The 24,843-nt window shown below is 44.1% G+C and overlaps 1 long non-coding RNA gene across 1 annotated transcript in view; it reads right to left on the bottom strand.

The window, feature by feature from the left end:
* LOC311620631 overlaps nucleotides 1-969 on the bottom strand; it is a 120,250-nt gene extending 119,281 nt beyond the window's left edge. The window contains exon 1 of the long non-coding RNA XR_014794724.1: nucleotides 909-969. This is a non-coding gene — a long non-coding RNA (uncharacterized lncRNA). The remainder of the gene's footprint in view (nucleotides 1-908) is intronic.
* Nucleotides 970-24,843: the final 23,874 nt, after the last annotated feature.

Genomic DNA, 24,843 nt, shown 5'->3' with positions numbered 1-24,843 from the left:
AACAAAATATTGAGAGATGGGAAAAAGCAGCCTGCCATGGAGACCTTCACCCCTCATTCAAATAAGTGTGACTAAGAGACAATTCTTCTGTCATCCCCTTGAAAGCTTTGTGTCATGTGACCCTCTGCTCAGCATTTTAGCGCCTGGATTCCCCATGCCCCTTACCCCATATCCTAGTTCCATGCATCAGGCAAATATGAGAGTTGGGTTTTTTTTGTTTTTTTGTTTGTACATATTTGATATGTACAAAGATGTTACATATCACCACGGTTCTGTTGAGTGAATAAGAAAATGAAAGTGATACAAATGACTGTCATTGTTGAGCATTGCACCACATATCAGGCACGAAGTGTTTGGTGGGGGAAGAGTTTGTCTTATCTCACTTGATTGTCCATATTTTTTCATTCAATCATGTTGCCCACAGGCCTAGCTTAGACACTAAGTGGTTTACGTAGTTTCCTAGAAACGAATGAACAATCCGGACAGATATTGTGCATATCCCCATTTTATAGATGAAGATCCAAAGGCTTGGGGAAACTGATTTCTTCATCATGACACAGCAGGAAGTAGGGAATCTGGATCGAACCCATATCTAGTCTGAGCTTCCGCTGTGCTTTCCAACTTGAACAGCTCATCATCACAGCCCCCTATTCCAGCCCAAAAGTTGCTTTGATTACAGGTGCGTACTATGACTTAACTCCAAAGCACAATGCTGACTAGCCCCCAAATCTAAGGACACTGTCCCAACCAGTGTCTCTTTCCTGGCTTTCTAGATTATTGGACTTGCACGCTGCTCTGAATGAAAGAACAAAGAAACCTTTTTCAAAGTGACATTTGTCCTTTAAATATGAAAGTCGGCTGATACTGAGTTTCTTTCATTAGATGGGGGTTGCCGAATTTCCACTTACTTTTTCAGGCAGGAGGTGCACAGGGAATATGCTGGGTTAGCCAGTCCAGCTCAGCTTTGCTGATGGAAACACCAGTCTGATTGGTGTCCTCGCCAGGCTGCTGGGTAGAATGTAGGAGTGTTGAGTCTTAAATGGTGTGGCCATTTCCCGAAGCTTCCAATCCTCCTACTGGTAACAAGAAGCCACGGGGGACAAAACCTGGGCAAGGAGGTAACATGTGTAGTCAGAGCCCTTGATAAAAAATAATGATGATAACTACTATTTCTTTCAATCTCTCACAATTAATTTTCACATCAAACCTTTGTGTAAACAATATAATTCTGCTGAATTTCCAATGAGAAAAGTGAGGCTCAAAGAGATTAATCATCTTTCCCAAAGTCACACAGCTGCTACATGAGAGAATTTTACCAACTGCTGTGAAAATCAGCACGAATATGGGGAAGACCTGTAGAGTGCGGGTGGAGGGTATCCCCTGTAGGTCACTTTTCTCTGTCTCCCCATTTTTACTTTTAGTCTATAAGGTAAAGTAATTGAGGTAGATGCTCTTGGAGTTTCTGTCTAGCTCTAACATTTTTTAAAATATATTTTATTGATTTTTTACAGAGAGGAAGAGTGAGGGATAGAGAATTAGAAACATTGATGAGAGAGAAACATGGGCCAGCTGCCTCCTGCACACCCCCCACTGGGGATGTGCCCACAACCAAGGTACATGCCCTTGACTGGAATCAAACCTGGGACCCTTCAGTTCTCAGGCCGACGCTCTATCCACTGAGCCAAACCGGTTAGGGCTAACATTTTCTATTTGGAATTAAATGTCTCCATGATAATATCTGGAGCACCAGAAGTTGTGTCTTATTAAATGTACTTATAATAATGAGTGTGTCCATCACTTACCCCGTGAGTTATCTAATTAGGATAGCTTTTCTCTTAATTTGGACACCTTATTTCAGTTACTAAATTCTCTTGATTTAAACTCAGCCCTGCCAGCTACTAACTATGGAGCTTGGATGTAGCCTCACTCCATAAATCTGTTGTTTTTTTCAGAAGTTATTTGATAGAATAAACAAATACGTCTTTTAAAGGTGATAAAACAGGACCTGGTTCCTGGGCTAGCCTTCAATTCTTTTCAACTCTCTCTTCAGTCTGCTCTCCTGTTCTTAGAGCTAGAAGAACTTTGGTCTCCAGTGACGTTTTTGAAATAAGATAAAAAGAAGGTCTTCATTCTCCTAACGCCAACATTCTCCTCGGAAGCTTGGGGTTGGTTTGGAAGATACTCAAGACTTAGCAAGCATTCTCCCTTCCCACCTTCCCGCACCCACAGCTGGACTCCAGAAACCATGGGACTTTCATCTTCCATAACCTGAAACCATTACTAATTTTGCAAACATCATATTTACATTTTCAAACCTGATCCACCACAACTTTCAATCCCCCTGGAGGGCAGACCCAGTTTTTTTAACTACAAGTCAAGTTACTATATTACCTTCTTCCAACCACCTGAAAGCCCACCACAAACATCATTCTAATCAAGTCCTTATGTTTTCACCAACTAATGCCAGACCACTTCCCAAATCTACAGAAATGGTAGGCAGACAAAAGAATGAACCTTATGAATGGATCAAGTCAGAGAGAGGGAGAGAAAGAGAGAAGGGGGGGGGGAGAGAATAAAACATCATTGCTCCTATAGCACATTGTCCCAGGGACTCAGACTAGGGTAAGAAGTGCAAAAAATCAGGGGTTCTGCCATCCAGAGCTCATATGAATGCAGAAAGATAAGGCCAAATGAACTCAATAATTAGTGTATAAAAAGGTACAAAGAAAAAGAATGTGAAATCAACCATGTGCATCAAAGTCCTTCTTTTGTTTGTTCACTACCTTCCAGTTTCCAAATAAATTCCATGGCAATGATGACAGCCAAAACATTGCATAATAGTGCCAAACACCTCTACAGGTGTTAAACAGATGTACCAAAGGCACTAAAAAGGAGCAGAAAATAGAAGCTCTTCCTTATCACAATCTCCAAACATCATCAAATCAACAGGCCACAAAAGAAAGGTTAGCTTTCTGTGTGTTTTTTAACAGCCCACTAAGGTACTGGCATTAACCCTTTGTGTTGTGGAAGCTAGGGAAGCGCTTAGCGATCTTCTGAAGGGAAGGTGGGCTGGCTAGGAACACTGGCGTGGCCAGGGTTAATCTCCAACATCAGACATGATAGTATCTCCCGGTGTGGGGAGTGTGGGGTGAATGAAGTCTGAGATGGCTCTAGCGGGCCGTCTGTCTTCCAAGAACCCCCAGCATATACTTCCTACAAAAAGAAATGTGTGGCCGGGACCTGTTTGGCTCAGTGGATAGAGAGTCGGACTACGGACTGAAAGGTCCCAGGTTCGATTCCGGTCAAGGGCATGTACCTTGGTTGCGGGCACATCCCCAGTAGGGGGTGTGCAAGAGGCAGCTGATCAATGATTCTCTCTCATCGATGTTTCTAATTCTCTATCCCTCTCTCTTCCTCTCTGTGAAAAATCAATAAAACATATTTAAAAAAAAAGAAAGAAAGAAAGAAAGAAAGAAAGAAAGAAAGAAAGAAAGAAAGAAAGAAAGAAAGAAAGAAAGAAAGAAATGTGTGTCATACCTGAAAGAAGACTGACATGGTTCCTCTCTTTGGGGATTGGAAGCTTTGGAAGATGGAGGATTCTGACTTATCAAAATCTGATCTTGTTATTGAGGATTTTTGACTACGGTTCTGACTGCTCCCTGATAAGTCATTTCATGAATGCTTTCCCCTGACTCTGATATCTCCTCAACCTTCACTCCTTCCTCTCCAAGCCCAGTTCCACGTGAAACCGGGGTACATCAGGAGAGACCGATACTAGTAAAAAGATTTATTCCAATAGGCATAAACTGAAACTGAAGAGGAAAAAGCCTGGCATTATTAAATGCACCTGCTTCAGGGATCATAGTCAGCAGCAATATGACCTTGACCAAAGGACTTGACCTTTCAAAACTGGTTCTCATCACCTATAGAATGGAAATCAAAATACTGGCGTGGAGGGCAAATGGGAGTCTCAGGTACCGTGATGTCTGGAAAGCTCTCGCATAGGATAAGCAAACACTGAGTGGAAGTTACTCTTGGACGTGAGCCATGAGGGATAGAAATAGAAGGAAGTAGGACAGAAAGTGGGCAGAACACCAGCCCTGTAGATCCTCTAGATGTGGCACAGGGCTGGAGCTGTGAACACCCGACATGAAGAAGAAAATGAGAGTGGCTTTCTGTTGGGTCTTCCATGATCTACAGAAGAAGAACCCCCCCCTTCTTATTTCTGCACATAAATGCCCAGTGGCACAGACCTTGGCACACAGAAGATGCTCAATGAATGTTTGAATAAGTACATGAATGAATCAACTCAAAAGCAACAGAGTTAAATCATAATAACAATAATATCAGACATCTCTACAGTGTTTACTAAATGCCAGGTCTACATAGCACAGTCTTTTAAACAGATTCGCTCATTTAATCCTCACAACAGCTCTGCCAGGGACATCCTGCTAGCATGCTTATCTTAGAGATGATGAAGGTAAGATACCGAAGAGGGTACTGGGTTCCCCGATTCCACACCTAACATGAGGCAGAACTGAACTTTGAACCCAGGCAGCCTGGCTTTTGATTCCATGCACTCAAACCTCGATGCATCACCGACCTCAAAAAAGAAATTTGCTCACTTAGAACACCCAACAATTCATGCTTATGGGAAAACTTGAATGTACAGGATATTAATCTTTTGCCTTACTTCCTTCTAGGCTTTTTTTCCTATCCTTATCTAAGCAGATATGACCACAGCTTCCCCACAAAGTTAATGGTGGGAGGGGGGGGGTTACTTTTCTTTTCTTTTTCTTTTTTTAAATATATTTATTGACTTTTTACAGAGAGGAAGGGAGAGGGATAGAGAGCCAGAAACATCGATGAGAGAGAAACATCGACCAGCTGCCTCTTGCATACCCCCTACTGGGGATGTGCCCGCAACCAATGTACATGCCCTTGACCAGAATCCAACCTGGGACCTTTCAGTCCGCAGACCCACGCTCTATCCACTGAACCAAACCGATTTCGGAGGGAAGTTGCTTTTCAAAGGGACAGGTTGCTTAATTAACTCTGCTACAAATCGCTTTGTAAAATTTTGCAAAGCGAGAATCAAAAACATATCTATTACTTGCAAGCAATGGTGCCCAATCCAAAAGTAATGGAGTCCCTTCCTGCCTGTGGGCATGGGGACTCTGACAGAGCTTTCTTCACCGATTTTGCATCTGGAGTGTGGAAACTGTTGATGCTAACGCCTAGACCCTGACTGTCTATGCTCAAGAACAGGCCACTCCCCCTTCCCCCCCTTCCTCTGGCCCCCATTTCCAGAATGACTGTCCCTTCTACAATCTGCGCAATATCTTCTCCCCTTGCCTCCTCTGACACACACACACCTCCCAATGAGGAGCCTATTTGGACAAAGACTATTAAACACAGCAAGGAACAGTAGGTACTGGTTTTTGTTCCCTTTGAGCTCTTGCTAGTTTATTCCTCTGGGGCCTGTGAGTTACAATCTATGGAAAGGAGAGTCTGTGCTTTTCAACAGCAGTTAATACAGTGTTACACCTGGACCTCAAAGTGCTCTGCCCATTGCTGCTATCCACACACAGCGTTTATTCAGCCTTCCCGCACGTTGAAAAGAATATACCAAGTGGGAGAGCTGGAAGCCTTTATTTCCCCTTGATATCGACCTGCAATATCCAAGTCAGCCCCCTTATTTCACAGCATGACTTCCCCTAGGAATGTACGGGCCTTTGGTTTGAATACAAATTCGTGAACTTTCCCTTTCCCTGCCAGATTGCAATTTCTGAGGGTAGGACCCACAATGTTCTGTTTCTAAAAGGCTTCCCAGATATATCTGATGGTCAGTCATGTTGGGAATCAGTGAACTCAGGGGAAACTCAAAAAATACGGGGCACTACTTGAAGTTTTAGCTTTCCTCCTGGTATATTAATCAAGATACAACTTAATAATAAAAAGACAAATTACCCGATTAAAAATGGGCAAAGGCTCTGGCCTGTGTTTCTCAATGGTTAGAGCATCACCCTCACACAGAAGAGTCAAGGGTTTAATTCCCAGTCAAGGAGAACATATCTTGGTTGCAGGCTAGAGTCCTGGCCCCAGTCTGAACACAGATGAGAGGCAACCATTTGATGTGTCTCTCTCACACCTATGTTTCTCTCTCTCTCTCTTTCTTTCTCTCCCTTCCTCCTTCCCTTCCATTCTCTCTAAAAATAATCAATGAAAAACATAACCTGACAATTAACAACAACAACAAAAATGGGCAAAGGATCTGAACGGACATTTCTATGGAGACTATATATAAATGGGCACAATGAAAAAGTGTCAACACTTTTAAGGGTCAAATAATTGCAAATTAGAATTGCAATAAGATGCTATTTCATATTCATTTGGATGGCTATACTGTAAGTAAAAAGACAGATAATAACAAATGTTGATGAGAATTTGGAGAAATTAGAGCCCTCAGATACTGCTAATGGGAATTAAAAATGGTGCAGCCATTGTAGGAAACAGTGTGCCAGTTCTCAAAGATTAAACACAGAGTTATAATATGAGCAAACAAGTCCTCTCTTAGGAACATACACAAAAAATGAAAGCATTTGTCCACACAAACACTTGTTTACAAATGGTCATGGCAGGATTTATCATACTATCCCAAAGTGAAAATAATCCAAATGCCTATCATCTGATGAAAGGATAAATAAAACATGGTATATTTATATATTGAAATATTATTTGATAGTAAAAAGAAATGAAGTACTGATAGATACTAAAACATGGATGAACCTTTAAAAACATTATACTAGCCCTAACTGGTTTGGCTCAGTGGATAGAGCATTGGCCTGTGGACTAAAGGGTCCCAGGTTTGATTCCAGTCAAGAGTATGTACCTTAGTTGTGGGCACATCCCCAGTAGGGGGTGTGCAGAAGGCAGCTGATCATTGTTTCTCTCTCATCAATGTTTCTCACTCTCTATCCTTACCCCTTCCTCTCTCTAAAAAAAAATCAATAAAATATTTTTTAAATAAAATAAAATAAAAACATTATACTAAGTGAAAAAAGCCAGTCACAAAAGATGACATAGAATTCCATTGATATGATCCTATATAACAAAAGCCTAATATGCTAAGTGTCTGGTCATCCATTGAACCAATCAAAGTGTAATTGCAATGTGATAATGATATGCTAAGGCCACTCAACCATTCACTGTGACTTGTGAACTAACCACCAGGGGATAGAAAGTTGACCAGTTGACCAATAGCTATGATGTGCACTGACCATCAAGGGGCAGATGCTCTTACCAGTAAGTTAGCTTGATGCTGGGGTCCAGCCAATTGGGAATGAGTGAAATGTACTGGACATACCCTGGAATCTTCCTGACATCCTTCCCTAACTGGCCAATCTCCCATGTCCCTTCCTGGCCCTGATAGTGCACCAGTGGGGTCCCTTGGCCTGGCCTGCACCCTCTTGCAGTCCCGGACCCCTCATGGGATGTCAGAGAGCTGGTTTCTGCCTGATCCCGCTAAATACAGGAGCTGCCCCCTGGTGGTCAGTGTGCTCCCACAGAGGGAGCGCTGCTCAGCCTGAAGCCAGGCTCATGGCTGGCGAGCACAGCAGTGGTAGTGGAAGCCTCTTCTGCCTCTGCAGCAGCGATAAGGATGTCCAACTGATGGCTTAGGCCCGCTCCCCACCTAAGCATCAGTTGGACATCCCCTGAGGGCTCCCAGACTGCAAAAGGGCACAAGCCAGGCTGAAAGACCCTCTCTCCTCCCCACCCCCCATGAGTACATGAATTTTGTGTACCGGGCCTCTAGTATTTTTATAATAGGCAATTCTATACAGATAGGAAGTAGATTAGTGATTACCTAGGGCTTTTGAGGATCTACAAAAATATTCTAAAATTGATTTGGTAGTGGTTATACAACTTTGAATACACTAAAAACCATTGTATTATACACTTTAAATGGATAAATTATATGGTATCTAAATTATAGGTCAATGAAACTATTTTTCTGAGTCAATCAAGGGAACTAGCTGGTAGACAATTGTCACTTCATTACTAAGATAGACAAAAAAACAAAAAGAGTTAAAAATAAAAAGATAGACACACTAAACAGATGTAATCTTTTCCTTTGCCTAAATATGCTAACTATCCCCAAATGCAGTATCTTACAGTGGCAAACATTTGTTTAGCTCAAAAAAATCTATGGATCTACTGGGTGGTGCTGCTGGGCTGAGCTGAGCTGGACTTTGCTGATCTTGGCAGGGCTCGTTCAAAAGTTACAGCCAGTTGGCCATCAAACTGAGAGTTGACTAGTCTGGGATGGTCTCAGAATCTCTCCTTGCACAATAGGCTAGCCCAGCTTTGTTCACATGGAGATACTGGGGTTCTTAGATAATAAATGGAATCCTGCCAGGTCTCCTGAGCCCTAGGCTGACATTGGCACACAAACACTTCCAACACGTTTAATTGTCCAAATCAGGTCATAAAAGCCAGCTGAGATTCTAGGAGGGTAGGAGATCACTGGAAAATCACATTGCAAAAAGGCAAGAATACGCAGCTGTAAAAAAAAGAAGGATTCCTTACCCTTTTTGACAACACGAATGGACTTGGAGAGTATTATGCTGAGTGAAATAAGCCAGTCAGAGAAAGACAAATATCACATGAGTTCACTGATAAATGGTATCTAATGAACATAATAAACTAATGAACAAAGTAGGTCCAGAGGCATGGAACAAACTGGCATATCTCAGAGGGGAGTGAGGGGAGACGGGAAGAGATTAACCAAATAACTCATGTACATATATGGATATACCATGGACACACACAATAGTGTGGTGAAGGCCTGGGGTGGGGCAGGCCTGGGAAGAGGAGGGTCAAGAGGGAGAAATTGGGGGGACATCCATAATACTGTCCACAATAAAATAAAATACATTTTTTTAAAGACAAGAATACACAAAGCAGTAAAGAATTGAGGCAATTTTATAACCAATCTATGCCACAATCTTTGGAACAATAAATCTTGCTTTTCATTTCACATTAATTACTCATTTCTCAGGTCGCTTTGGGCACATTTATTGCTTCATCTTTCGAAAGAGAGGCATGCTTGACCTTCAATCAGATTTCTGAGATTAAATCAGATTTTAAACTTCTTTAGGCTACTTATTTCAAGAAAAAAAAATTAAGGTTAAATACAAAGAGGGTATTCCACAGTGATTAGCAGCACGCATCTTACGATTCATGGATATAAATTAGGCAGAGTTCAAACTACCACACACTGGGGAGACCTGAGATTTCTGAGAATTAAAAACCGATTTAGGTAATACTTTCCATGGAATGAAAGCAGAATGAAAGAAATGCCCTCATAGCCAGGGGTATTCACCCATTCTAACACAGGAGGTTTTTTTGTGACCCTGTGTAAGACACTAGGGATATAGAATGAATAAGACCCTACCATTCCTTCTAGCAGCAGACTGAGGTACAAATAGGAAGAGAGACTATATTCTAGAACCCCACCTATGAGAGAATTTCAAGGAGGAGGGCTGGTGAGCAGTGGCAAATGCTTCTGAGACCATTAGAGTGAAAATGGGAAGGGTCCATTGCATTTGACAGAGCTCCTTCCTTCTACAAATATTAGCTAAGAAGGTACAAAAGTCTAGACCCTCTGTTGAAGACTGGGACACAGAATAAGTCTTCTTGGTCTCCAGAAACAGACTAGTGGGGTATAATAGACATCAGAAAGAACAATCCAGTGTGGAACATGCTTTGATGGAGGTTACTGGTCTCCTTACAGGCTGTGCTTTCTGTGGGAAGAAAAAGCAAAAGGGAGATGGCTGGATAATGAGCGAAAGAGAAAGGAATAAGAGTAATTGAAGAGAAGAGGAAACCATAGAGCAGCTGAGGAAAAGGCTGAGTACTGGAATTTTTTTTTGTCTTTTATTATTATTATTATTATTATTATTATTATTATTATTATTACTATTGATGGTAATACAGATATCCCCCATTTTTCTTCCCTTTACCCACCTCCACCAAGTCCCCACCCCACCTCTGGCCTTCACCACACCATTATCTGTGTCCATGGGTAATGCATATATGCCTATAAGTTCTTTGGTTAATTTCTTCTCACCCACCCCCCTTCCCTCTGAGACCCGTCAGTCTGTTCCCTGTACCTACCCTGTTTCCCCAAAAATAAGACAGTGTCTTATATTAATTTTTGCTCCCAAAGATGCACTAGATCTTATTTTCAGGGGATGTCTTATTTTTCCATGCGCTAGGTCTTATTTTCGGAGGATGGCTTATTTTCGGAGAAACACGGTATGTCTCTGGACCCATTTCGTGTGTCAGTTTATTTTGTTCATTAGATTCCACCTATAAGTGAAATTGTCTTTGTTTTTATTTTTGTATAAAGACCACCAAAGTAGCTTGAAGGTGACCAGAGAACTCCATAGAAAAGAGGAACTTGAAGATGGGGTGGGGAGGGGAGAAAGCAATAGCATTGCCCCCTAAAAGCAGATGAAAAGCAGGACGCCGGGGGGGGGGGCTTGTTTGGGGAAGGAGTGGGGGCCACTTCCTCCTCTGAGCAGGAAGGAAAGCAGTACGCTTGGGCAAGTGCTCTTATTATTATTTTTTTTAACCAAATATCTGAACACTGAGAAGTCTGTGTCACTTGGGGGTCAAAGAGAGGCAATCTAGGGAGATTTACTTTGGATTCAAACATAGTGGCACCTCCAGGTGTTTATCAGGGAAAACAATGGCCTGGCTATTTTTTTTTTTTTTCAGATGCATGGGAGGGAACCTGAGAGAAACTGGAGCAGCAGATCTCATCTTCTTGGTGGGGTTAGAATAAGGTCGTCTGTTGAGAGGGAAGCATGGGATTTTGAGAGAGGCCACGACTTGGACCAACCACCACAAAGACGGGAACAGGTGCCAAAGCAGGAGTCATCCCCCAAGTTCCTGGGAGCTGCCGCAGAGGGGTTACACATTCTGGGAGAGAAGCTGAGGGGGTCATGCTGGTTTATGGGAAGCCTAATTAAGAAAGTTAATCAGATGCTAAATTATCCCAATGAATTCCATGCGTCCCAACGCTACAAGAGTTATGTATGGAAGGCTGCCTGCTGCTCTGGCTCTTGTATGCTGCCAGCTCTCCTCTATTACTGCAGATAATGGTGTCAGCTCCATGGTGTGTCCCTGAAGAGAAATGTGCAGGGAGAGTCACATGTCCCCTGGGTGGCACTTGTCCCTAGGCCGGCTTGTTGCCTTTAAAACAGTAGCAGTTGTGGTTGTGTCTCTTAGACGTGAAGGCTACCAAGCCCTGGATGGGGTGAGGGTCATGTGTGTGCCATCCTAACTCCTGACAGCCCACATTCTCCATCCCCAAAACACCAGCTCCGGTACCTCTCATTAAAGTACCCTTTCTTATTTGCTAGGAGCCCAAATGGTTGAGGGAGGTAGTTGACACTTTCAGATTTTTCTTTCTTAACCGTGCAATTTACAGGAACTGTGCTGCAAGAGAATTGCTGACTACTTGTAATCATCATCTTGAGGTAGTAAAAAAAAATCCCAGCCAGGTTTTGGAATTAGTTCTGGAATAGAAAATCAGCTCTGTGAGCTGAGTCCTGTAGGTTCTCTGAGCCCGTTTCATTCTCCATATTATTGTGCTAACTATATACACAAATGTGTGTGCAGGGGGCTTGGACAGATAGATAATAGGAAGAGAAATGATTGACAGAGATTGGCAGAGAAATAGAGATGATGATAATGACGATGATGATGATGATGATGATAGATGATGATAGATGGTAGATAAGTAGATGGAGAACAAGAAAGAGGAAAAGAAAAAAGTTACATATTATTTAAGGAATCCTATATAATAAAAGCCCAATATGCAAATTGTGCCCTCAACCGGGAGTTCGACCAGGAGTTTGACAAAGGGGCGGGGCTGGCAGCAAGTGGTGGCCACTGCAGGTAGCTGGAGGAAGGGAGGCACCTCCAGCGGCAGCCACCAGGGACCCTACCCATGCACGAATTTCATGCACTGGGCCTCCAGTACTAGGTAAGATCACAGGCTTTGGAGTGAGACTACCTAAATTAAATCCAAGATGTTTCTGTTACTAGCTATGGTAATTTGGACAAGATCTGCTCATAGGATGGTTGTGGGAATTAAATTCAATAATCCTATGCTCAGCTGGTGTGGCTCAGTGGCTGAGCATCAACCCATGAGCCAAGAGATTGTGGTTCAATTTCTGGTCAGGGCACAAGTCCTGTTCCCCGGCTTGATCCATAATAGGGGTGTGCAGGAGGCAGCCAATCAATGATTCTCTCTCATCATTGATATTTTTTTCTCTCTCTGAAATCAATAAAAAATATTTTAAATAATAATAATAATCCTATAAAATCCCTAGGACAAAGCCATATTAATAACCAATAGTTATTGCATGGTTATCATATGTCAGCTACCATGCTAAGTAATTGATGCTTGGTAACATCCTTAGCTCTCCCATCACCATGAGGAGGTTTTGTCTTCTCAGATAGCAGGATGGTCATGTAGGGAGGTCTATGCATTGCCCACACCTGGGGTTGCCATCCACAAGGACTCAACGAGGCTGGGGCTGTAGGAAAATTAATTAACTTGCCCAAGGTTATATGAGAAGCAAGTAATAGATCCATTACTTAAATCCAAGTTTGCTTGACATCTAAATATGTGCTTCTAACCCCTAAACACAGTCTACCATAAGTACTTAAGTTACCCAAATCAAGCTGGCTGAAAATAAGCTTCAGGTTTACATGAGCAGAGAAAGAGGTGGGGGGAATGAACCGTTGGAAAGATCATCTTGAGATATCTCTGTTTTTTCTCTGACCCTCTGTCTCGGGCACTGCACAAATCCCATCAGCAAGCCTACAGAGCCAGCTTATATGAGACTTAAAATCTTTCTGCACTTTATCTCTTGTTCCCTACTCTTAGTTGACTGGGTTTGACTTGGCTTTTGCTCATCTATTTGCAAATGCTTCTGATATCCCAACCAGCAGCTGTTGGACACTCTTGCCTCTTTGTTCCTTGGTGTTTGCTGAGGGGGTGGGAAGCCAATTTAAGTCAAAGCCCTAGAAAATCTTAATCGGGAAGTTGATGTGCTGCTCTCTTTCTCTCCTCTTCGACCAATCCCCCCGGCGCAGCCTCAGCACAGCGACAGGACAGTGAGATGCTTCTCAGCATTTAGGAACCCTCGCCTGGAATAGACAGTTGAGGCACTAGTACACCTCCAGGTTCCAGCTCACTCCAGGTGTGCCCGCATCTCCTCCCCGCCTGGTTCATCAGTGACTTCAGCCCATCTTCCTCCCTCCTAGTCTCATCTCCAGAATGGGCTGGCAACCAAAGTTTAAGAGCAGTATGGCTCGCCTGGAAGTCGTGGCTCAGTGGTTGAGCATCAACCTATGAATCAGGAGGTCAGGGTTCGATTCCCTGTCAGGGCATATGCCTGGGTTGCGGGCTGGATCCCCAGTGTGGAGTGTGCAGGAGGCAGCCAATGAATGATTATTTCTCATCACTGATGTTTGTCTCTCCCTCTCCCTTCTTCTTTGAAATCAGCATTTAAGAGAGGAGGGAGGGAGGGAGGGAGGGAGGGAGGGAGGGAGGGAGGGAGGGAGGGAGGGAGGGAGGGAGAGAGAGAGGGAGGGAGAGAGAGAGAGAAAGAGAGAGAGAGAGAGAGAGAGAGAGAGAGAGAGAGAGAGAGAGAGCGCGAGCGAGCGTGAGCACGCAGCATGGTTCAAACATCGGAGCCACACTTCTGTCCGTGGCCCTGAAAACTTAATGACTTGGAAGCACCCTTCTTTTTTTTTCCTTTAATACCACTGCCCTCCTGTCCAGTCTCTGAGGAATGCAGAATCCGGTGCCTTGATTTGTCTGTCTTGCAAACATTTCTGATAAGGCAAAGTTTAGTGTTAAGAATGCAATATTTTGACTTATGCCTGACAATATTTACATAGGTATTCTTAAATAAATTATTCCTTTATGATTTTAACATTTGATGGTGAGTTTAAATTTGCTAGATCTCAATGGATACATTGAAATCACCATGCGGCCATTTTATTTTTAAATGTCAATGCTTATAATTTACTGAAAATGACATCCATGGCATTATTTAAACTTCAGATGACAATTCAAGATGTCCATTCAAAAACTTCTGAGGGAGCATATTTTTCAAAATCATGTTTAGATGTAATAAGAAAAAACATTTGGAGACTGCTGTTAAGCCCAAGAGATATGACAGAAGAAAAATCTGGAGAGACAAGACTTTTAAAGAACCATTTTAAAGTCTATGTTTAGTTTTAGGCATCTGCCCATATCCAGCTAATGCGGCAAATTTGTTCCTGGCCTGAGATAACCCTCGGGACAGCAGCAGAGATAGACAATATAACAATATAACACATATAACATAAACCACCCTGGAAGACAGGATTGCAAGCACGGAGTCTCCATACAGACATGACAACTTATAATTAAGATGTTTTGTTTCAAGAAATGTACTCTATGGAGAGGACAAGGGAGGGAACTTTTTCAAAGCTGGAGGACACATGAATAAGGGACAAGTGACTTATCAGATCTGAAACACCAATTTGTCTGCTAGAAGTAGGGAAATATGAGGACCAACCTGACTTGGAAAGAGGAAGGCTCCAAAATTGGTAGCATCGGATAGATACTTTATGCATAGGAGACAAGGGGATCAAAGGAAGAACTATTGTAAAAATCCTGCTTTAGTTTTTAGATGTACAGAACCCACTCCACACAGTTGAGTGATTGCCCCCCACCACAAAAAAAGACAAAAGGTCCATTTCTCTAGAGAGGGTCAGAGAGAGGGTCTTGGAGATATCAGATCCCCCAGAGGGCAGGGTGGCAAAACGAATAACAGAAGAACTGAAACAGGATCACTTCTTCTGTGTTCTATGGGCCACAGCAAGTCACAAAACCAGCCCAACTCTGACATCTAAGGAGATAGAGCCAGGAGGAGCCGATAAGTCACACTGTTAAGGGCATAGACACAGGGGAAGAGGAAGGATTGGGGAGCATTTCTGCCATCACTCTTCCATTAGGAATTCTCAGACACAGCTTTGGCTGAAGCAAAACAACACCTTTACCAGCAGTGATCAAGAGAGAGATTTGCTTGATGATTACAGATGCTGATAATGATATGATACAGATGCTGATAATGAAGAAGAAGAAGAAAAAGAAGAAGAAACACTATGACAAGTGATCTTCACAATAAATCAATGACATAGTAGGATACTCTCGTAATCTTCATTTTACAGATATAAAAATTTAGTCTTCAACTGGAGAAGTCATCTTCTATGGTAATAAGTAGCAAACTTAGAAACACACACAGAGTCACCACATGGAGTACTGGCCACCTGGCGGGGGCCCAGCTGCAGGGACCAGAGGTCCCTCCATGGCTGGGAGCTGTGGAAGACTTCTTTGTATCCAGGGCTCCTTTGCTTAGTGCATCTGTTTTTTGTTTTTGTTTTTGTTTTTGTTTTTCATTTCTCTTGATGATCCTTATTTCTGTGAAGACTATTTTTTTCTGATTGAATTCATAATGTTTGATAATAGAAGACTTCTTCCACTGCTTTATGGAGACATAGAGAGGATTAACAGATAATTTAATGCTTGCAAGACGTCTTGAGCAGCATGGAATTAAGTATGTCGTGTGTAAATAAGGAAACAAAGGCTTTGGAGCTTAGAGACATTGGTCTTCTCTGAATTACATGCTCGGATTGTCTAAATGAATGCATGCCCGCAGCCAGCCGAAAATCTGCTGATCCCACTGGACAAAGACCAGACAGCCCTCAGGTCTGTTCTTTCACACGTGGTGTTAGAAAGAAGAGGTGCATGCCAAAATTCTACTGCCTGCCCCATTTTCTATACACTGAGTGGCCAGATTATTATGATCTCTGAATGCATAATAATATATTCCTGGCCTGGGGGAGGGGACATGGGTGGTTGGCCTGCCTGCCTGCTGGTCAAACTCCTGGTTGAGGGGACAATTTGCATATTAGCCTTTTATGATATAGGATATATACTGAGTGGCCAGATGATTATGTGTTCAGAAATCATCATAATATGGCCACTCAGTATATATGAAGGATGTGAAAAACAATAAAAATGTTCCTCTTAATGTTTCATAACCCATAACCCTCCCACCACACATACACACACACACACACACACACACACACACACACACACACATGCCCCTTCCTATCCTATGCTTCTTTCTTCTCCCTGTCCCCACCCTCTACTTGGAATTCCTCTACTTCTGCAGATCCAGCCAGCTGGCTGGTGACTAAGCAAAGAAAGGAAAGAAAAGGATCTGCTTTAAACCAGTTTACTGGTTTATGCTGATAACCAGTTTACTGGTGCTACCGTTTCTGGCAACTGCAGTTGGGGCCTCCACCCATGATTCTTAAATCTCAGCTAAGTATCCCCTGTGTACCCAACATTCGTGGAAGCTTGAGGTTCAGGGAACCTCTAGAACTCAGAATTTAGCTGAAATTACATGTGGATTTAATATGCCACTGTGGATTGCCCTGAAACCACTCAACACATCATCTCTGCGGGAAGTGCATTTCAACTTTTGAACAACGGATATATGAGTAAATGTTCTGAGTAAAACTTAGGGTTGTCAAACATGCGGATTCATAATCAGATAAAGCAAATCAGACAAAGAAATTTTGAGGGCCATCCCTAATTTTGAGGGCCATTCCTCCAACCTCCTGGTGCATTTTTTAATGGACTTCTCTTAGAGCAGTGTTAGGCTCACAGAAAAATTAAGATTTCCTACAAAACTCTCTGCCCCCACAAACACACAGCCTTCCCCACTATCAACATCCCTCACCGGAATGGTCCACTTCCAGGAATCTATGAACCTACATTGATACATTGCACCCAAAGCCAGCAGCTTACACTGGGGGTTGGAAAATGTGACTTTTCCACCATTATAGCCTCATACAGAGTAACTTCACTGCCCTAAATCATGGAGTTGGTGGATGTTTTCTCTTCAACGCAGCTCAATTTTCACTTTGACCAGATCGTGGGAAGGGGCAGGATAACACACCCAGTGAGTGTCCCTAACCTCCAAATAGCCTTAGAAGAAACCAGTGAAGCTATTTGTGCAAGGCCAACACAGTGAATGAGGCAAAGCCGGAAGTTTGATATTACGCTCCCTGCCTCCCAAAGTCTTTCAGAAATGAAGAGATAAAATAGGTTAAAGCTTCACCAACTGAGCCAAAGGACTAAAACAAAACAACAAAAACAAACGAATCCTGAACATTTCATAAAAGCCCCAAATTCTACTTTTCTGGATTTCCCACCTATAGGAGCCAGAGCTGGTTAAAGTAGATTTATATGGGTGGAAAGTGATCACAATAATTGGTTTGGGTAGAGCAAAGTAAGCAATAAATTAGCTTGAATCTGACCTTCCAGGCGAGGCCTTCTATTTTGTTCCCCTTCTCTGGCCCTGAATTGTCACTTGTTAATTGGTAGTTTGCTCTCCAGTCCGGCTGCCTGTCTCTGACATCGGGTAATGCATTATAAGATAATCTTTCTGTGACTTCACGCCGTTCCCATGGCAACCGTCAATGCCATTTCCCTGCAGCAGGGCTGTCCCGTTTGCTCCAAATGTGTTGCAGGAATGTAAACACCTTCGATAAAAATGTCCAGTAAGGTGACAGCCCAAGCCACTGGTGACATTTATATAATTACAAAGGGGGAACAATTTAGAATTATTCCAACTTCTTTCCTCAGATTCAAAAAAGAAAGATGTCAGGACTTGTTGTTTTGTGGAAACTTTTGAGTTTGTGGGAGGGGGAGTAAGGGAAAGGTTTGCTTAATGAGACTTCATTGACGAGAGGCAACACCTCTTTGAAAACACCTTGTTATGACAGCTGTAGTTCATCAGAGCCGAGGCAACACCACACCCATGCACCCGATCCCACAAATACAAGGCCAGTGCTAACCCTGCATCCCTCCCAGTGGCTCAGACATCCTGACATTTACAACTAATAATCCAAGATTCTCTTGGTCTAAGGCAGGGGTCTTCAAACTACGGCCCGCGGGCCACATGCAGCCCCCAGGGGAGTCTGATCCTGCCCGTCAGGTTTTTTGGGCAGTGAGCGCAGCCAAGGTGTTACAGTAGGGATTAGTAGTTCATATAGTCCGACCCTCCAGCTCTCTGAGGGACCGTGATCAGGCCCCCACTTTAAAAAGTTTGAGGACCCCTGGTCTAAGGAGAGAGCTCCTTCTTCTGAATTCTTCCTGGCTAATACCTGTATCCTGAAAGTAGCTCCTGAGGAAATGTACCTAATCAATACTTCAAGATACAGTCCCCAAGGAAACAAAGTCAGCAATTCGGTCCTTTTTTTTAAGTGTTTTTGTTTTGTTTTAACTTTGTTGAGGTGTTAACTAATATACAAAATCGGCGCATAGTTAACGGCTACAATTTGATGAGTTTGGACATAACATATGGATCCTGAGAGCATCTGTGCAATGCTCTTTCTTTGCGTATGCTGTTTCCTCTGCCTTGCATGCTGTTCCTACCTTCTAGGTCAATTCATTGCACTTGTCCTTTAGAATGAAGGTTAAGCGTCACTTCCTCTAGTGTGCTGCAGGGGGCAGCATTCCAAGATGGTGCCACTGGTATAAACTCCTTATCAACCCCTGCCTTTGAGAGTAAGTGATACCTATGAATACAATGCAATTTCTCTCCTGGGATTTGATTAGTCAAAAAGGAGTTCATGCTAAGGGAGCCCAACCTAATCAGCTTGAACATATGAAGAATCTGGGAATTGTCATTTCCTTCCTTTCACCAAGAAAAAAATTAGATAGCCTGAAAAATCAGTGCATTTGGGGGGCCGTGAGAAAACTGAAGATGCCACCCTAAAATCTAGAGAGTCCTGTCCAGACACACACACAGCTGAGATCTGCTTGCTGACGAATAAATATCTGGGATATTTATTCCAGAAGAGCGAAATGGGAATTTTGGTAAAGGTCTGGAGGCTCGGGGTAAACTAGCATGAGAGTGAGAAACTGGCTGGGCCACTCTTAGGAAGACTCCCACACTTTTAGGGACTGTTCCTCCAGGACCCTTACCAGGGTCACATGGTGAAGCTCCAAGAAAGAGCCCTTAGTGACTCAGGCAGCAGAAGAGGAAAAGGTTTTGTTTTGAATGGTGATATCATATAGATATGTGATAATAATGGTAATATTACATGGGTGCAAGGGAGGCGTTGGGACTACTCTGGTAGGAAGTACCCACACAACATTTGATGTAGTATTATTTGAAAATGAACTTAGGTTATTTGCAAATCTATATTGCAAACTATAAATGGGATATTGGAACAGAAAAGGATAATAAAAAGAGAAAAAAACAAAAGAATATTAGAAAAATGTGAGGAGTACAGTATAAATAAAATATGGGTTTTAGTTAGTGGTTCATGAACTATAATCAATGTATCATATTAATGTAAGGTGTTAATGATAGGAGAAAGTAGGTGTGGGATACAAAAAACTATACCATCTTGTGATGGTTTTATAAATCTGAAACTATTCTAAAGTTAAAGGGGAAAAAAGTAATATTGAGAAAGGTTATTCTGCTAGTGGCAAGGAAGGAAGCAAACCAAGCTGCCCGTGGAGAAGGGCAGTATCTAGGGTCTCAGAGCCTCAGTCCTACAACTACAAGTAATGAGTTCTGCCAGCAACCAAAACGGTGCTCCAGCTGAGAACCATAGTGTGGCCAACAGTAGAGGGTACACCTGAGCTGTGCCTGGATTCCTGACACACAGAAAAACTGTGACATAATTAACTCACATTGTTTTAAGTTACCACATGTGTAGTAAACTGTTATGCATCAACTAGAGACCCAATGCACAAAGACTCATGCAAGAATGGGCCTTCCTTCCCTGGTTGCGGGCACCACCTTTCTGCTCTGGCCAGGAGCTGCCTTTTCACCTTCCCACACTGTGCAGAGACCCAGAGTGGCTGGTATGGTGTGGCACACATCTGTGTATGCAAATTAACCTGCCATCTTTGCTGGGTTAATTTGCATACTCACTCCTGATTGGCTGGTGGGCATTGTGAAGGTACAATTAGCAGGTTACTCTTTTATTAGGTAGATAAAAAATTAACATGCAAGCCTTCCCTGACTTTTCTAACCTGGGGATACTCATTCCTTTTATCCATTCTTCCAACTTAGACCTATGAAGACACTGTGTGCCACACTGATGGACAATGAGTAGAGAGTTGGGCATGAAGTACAATCTTTACCTTCTTGGAGTGTGGTGGAAGACAAGCAAATACCATATAGATGCTTAATTTACAAACTATGGTAAGTTCTACAAAAGGGAAAAAGTGGGTACAGTAGGAGAAGAAATTTTTAAATACTGGAGGGTCAAAGAAGACTTCTTGGAGGAAATTTCAATTAAGCTGAGACCCGAAGGATGTGAATTGACCAGCAAATGGGGGCAGAGAAGATAACATGTGCTAAGGTCCTGAGAAAGGAATGTGCTGGAAGGCGCTGAGGACTTGAAAACCACCAGCATGATAGAAACCAAAGGCAAAGGGGAAATCTTGACAGAAGCCAGAGAAAAAGGTCAGCATGGCTACTGTGAGCAGAGGCTGTCCATGTGGGTCTCAATGCCAGGAGTTTATGCTGAGCACTGGGAAGCCCGGGAGGGTGCAAGCAGGGCTGTGCTGACTGCTGTTAGCAAGACACTCCAGCTGATGGAAACAGTCAGGTGGGGGCAAGAAGGGGCTTGAGCAGAACAGTGAGGGGGTGATTCCAGAAGTGCAGGTTGGAGACCAGCTGGGCAAGAAGGGTTGCCATAGGTGTGCAAAGCAGAGGAAGGCCGGAGAGCAGCTCAAGAGATGGATGGTGAGGGTCTGGAGGGAGCAGCAGTGCCAAGGAGGACCCAGGGTTTCCAGCATCCTCGATGAAAAGCATCACATGCCAAGGTGAGGAAGACTGGGGGGGTGGGGAGGTGCCCGCTATTCTCTCTGCATTGCCGCTCTGGCCGCCGCACCTTCCTGCATCTTAGCCAAGCCAGCTCCTACTCTACCGTCAGAACCCAGCTCAAGGGCCACTTCCTCTGGGAAGGGTCCCCTGACCACCTGGGGCTCTTTCTCTTATCCCCGAGCATCTGGGCACCACTATCCCAGCACACAGTACCCCTTGCCCCCCAAAACCAGGTGCTTCTTGGGGAAACGTTCTCCCTTGAAACTATTTCCAACTAGAACATTATTTAGCACAAATCAAGGTTTGTTGCAGGACCAAGTGGAATCAAAATGTAAGGCTGACTCAAGGTTGGGAGCCACTGGCCCTCAGCCTACAGCCCCAAGGGGAGGAACAAACAAAAGTCCTCTGAAACACACACACAGATACCTCTGGAGGCAGGCAGTGAGGGTCACGCTGTGCCCTGAGGCAGGACACCCTCAGCCGAGCTGAGAGCCGGCTCACTGCAGACACACTTGGAAGGAACTGGACGTGCCCGGTTCCTCAGTCGAGAGCAGAAGAGATGAAATTTGCAAGAATTTCCACCCTGACCATGAATGAGCACAGAGCAGGAAAGTAAAACGCACTTGACTGTGGAAAAGGGGGCATCTTGCTGCAAAGTCACCGCACGTGGGTGTACCATCTCCAGGCTGTAGCAGCATGATGGCTGCAGATTGTTATAAGGTATTCGCAGCCGTGGTGCCTGCATTGCATAGTCTACACGCAAGGGTCATTCCACCTTCTTAGCAAATGGAGCTTAGACATGAAGAAGCTTGCTTGCAAGGGATGACGTTTAAAAATCAGGAGGTGATGGGGGTGAGAACTGGCACTGAGTACCAGGTGATGGGGGGGATATGAGATGGAAGGGGATTTAGAGGGGTCTTCAGAGCTATCGGGGACAGAGTGGGCAGTAGCACACAAGTGCTTGCTAATGCTCCTTGGTGCTTGATGACTGCCTTCTCCATCTTTATATGCATGCCGGAATGCACACTATCACGATGTTAAGATGCGGCTGGCTTGCCCAGGGTTACAAAATTAGCCTGTGGCAGAGCTCCTGGCACCGCCATTCAGACACTGCAATTCTAAACTGGATGCCACTCCCACTGCTGACGTCATTGCCGAATAGCAAGTGTCACCGTGAGCTGTGTCACGCTGCACCCAAGCCAACATCCCTGTGTCACCGTGTTCTCCAGGGAGAAGACACAACCACCTTCCTTGGTTAATACCACCACGCTTAATCATAACAATGCCATCGCTGTTATTACTCATGGTCTTTGCACTGCATAGAGGGGCATCGCTCTTTGCTATGTCTCATGTTCTATGTTGAATAATCACCCAATCGCAACTGATCCTGTTCAACAAAGACTCCTGGTGACAAACTGTGCTAAGGAATACAGACTAATGTCTGTACAGCAACAATAGCTTCCTAGATAAATGCACATTTGATTCTCACAACAACCCTGTGAGGTAAGGACTATCATTATGCCCATTCCACTAATGAGAAAACTGAGGCCCAGCAAGGTTAATGAGCCACCTGGATCACACCGCCAGTCAGCGGTGGCACTGGGGTTTGAACACTGACAGGCTACTCGGTGGTACTGCCCTGACCAGCTTAAAGTCTATGGGAGGAGATCGTAGTATTCATGGTAAAACCATCCAGAGAAACTTGTCACAGGAGTCCTGGTGGGCTTCCTGGAGGAGGTGTGCCTTAGGAAGGATGGGTTAGATTCACAGACCATTTTGAGTTCAAAGTCTTTAGAGCCACCTCTGGTTTGTCTGCAGCCAGGGGATGGGCACCAAGCACAGAAGAGAGCACACTGCCTGCTTAATCAGAGCAACACCTCCTCTTTCTCCTGCAGATACCTGCATCGGACCAAGGCACCTGTGATTCTGCTCTCGGTGCCAAATGCTCAGCGCTGGGCACAAGCCGGGGCGCCCAACTCTGCTTTGCCGAACAGCCTCCTAAGGAGACAACAGTGACTTCTTGAGAAGTCACAGGCTCTTTTCCATTTGAACTGACAGAGAAATATTTATTCAGGTTGCAAAAATTCTCCAGGAGGGCATTACATGAAAAAATAAAAAGAGCGAGAGAGAGGATAAGAAAAAGAAATTTCTTGCTATATTGAAGCAGCGGCACTTCCCTTTTGACATTTCATAAGGCAGGAATGTGATAGCAACGGAAGCCCCAGAGACTCGCTGTTAGCTCACTGCAGGTGCAGGCGCTGCGAGGAGCCTGGGGGTGGTGGTGGGGGTGGCGTGCAGTGTCCTTGCCTCTGTCATCCTGAGCACACTCTTGTCTACAATGTCTCTGGCATCCACCTTCCCTCTCAGGATGAACTCACCAGGGACTCCAGCTTCCAGTTTACTCTCTTAAAATGCATGGTGGGCACCGGGCCGCCCTCTCGAACTTGGGCACACCGGCATCTCTTGCTGGCTGACAGGGTGGGTTTATTAGCAGCAGCAGGAGTGGACGCTGCCCTCGTGGCCTGGGTCGGGGGAGGCAGAGAGGACTGGGGGCCAGGCCAAGCTGAGTCAGAGCCTGGTTGCTCTGAGACGAGAGAGGCTCGGCCGGGCCAGGTCAATGCAAAACACCTGCCTAAAGTAAAGAGCAAAGTGATGATAATGTGATATTTAAACACGGGCGTCCACACTGCTTATCAGCTGGGCAGGCTTGTAGCGAGAAGGCCAGGACAACAGGAGTCACGCGCACACCGGCCCTCACACGGGAATACGGAGACAGGAACAAGCAGGTTTACTCAAACATGTGGTCCCCAGACCATTGGCCACACAGCCACCCGGGAGCTTATTTATAATTCAGATTTCTATCCGAATCTCCCCAAATTTATTGATTCCAAACCCGGAGAGGGAGGGCTTGTGAGATGCATGTAATACTAATACACAAGCTGCTAGAGCAAATCTGAGAATTGCCAGAATCTTGCTACCTCCAGTCCGCATAGTTTTTGTATAATAGTAGGTGTGTCAATAATAATAATAATAATAATAATAAAAACAATAATTGACAATGTTCCCTGAGCAATTTCTAGCTGCCCAGGAGTGATTCAGGGACTTCACATATAACTACTTCTATCTTCACAAAAACTCTTATTTTGGCCCTGTTACTGTCGTCACGTTACAAATGGGGAAACTGAGGCATGGAGTTTGGTGACTTGCCCAAGTTTTGGTCATCATGGATGCAAGCCAAGATTCAAACTCAGACCTGTGGGCCACCTAGGAAAGGGGCCAACTTCTTGTAAAGACAAAAGCACATAAAATCAAGATGCTGATGGCTACTTCGCGGTGTGGGAATACGGAGGAGTCTGATTTGTGCCTGTGAGCCCTTCTGATTTTTTCTACATTAAAACCATGTATTTATTTACCAGGGAAAATAGTCCTGAGTTCATATTTGTTATTCTGTACTCATTTGCTGTATTCGGGTAAAGATCTTAATCTCAGTGAAGTTCAAGGTTCTCATTTGAAATGGGTTATTGTCAGATTGAATTAAGATAGTTTATACTAAATGCGTTGCTTAGTGCAGTCGCATGCTTGGTGCCAAACATTATTAGGTCCTTTCCTTTCTGCTTTTTCACTCCTGCTGTCTGTGTCAAACCACCTCACTCCCCTCCCCCACAACCCCCGCCACTGGACCCCTAAAAGGCATCATGGTTTTACCTGTCACTAGGGCCAGAGCTGGAGCCGCAGGCCGAACTCCAGTCTTCCAGCCCCGAGCTTGGTCCTGGACCAACTGCATCTGCTTCCCAGGTGAGCGTGCTCGACTCAGGCCCCACCCAGACCCACTGAGTCAGAA

Source organism: Pipistrellus hanaki (assembly GCF_964339955.1).
Source record: "Pipistrellus hanaki genome assembly, chromosome: 3".
Taxonomy (NCBI): domain Eukaryota; kingdom Metazoa; phylum Chordata; class Mammalia; order Chiroptera; family Vespertilionidae; genus Pipistrellus; species Pipistrellus hanaki.
Note: the sequence above shows the minus strand (reverse complement) of the source record. Positions and strands in the feature narration are given on the sequence as shown.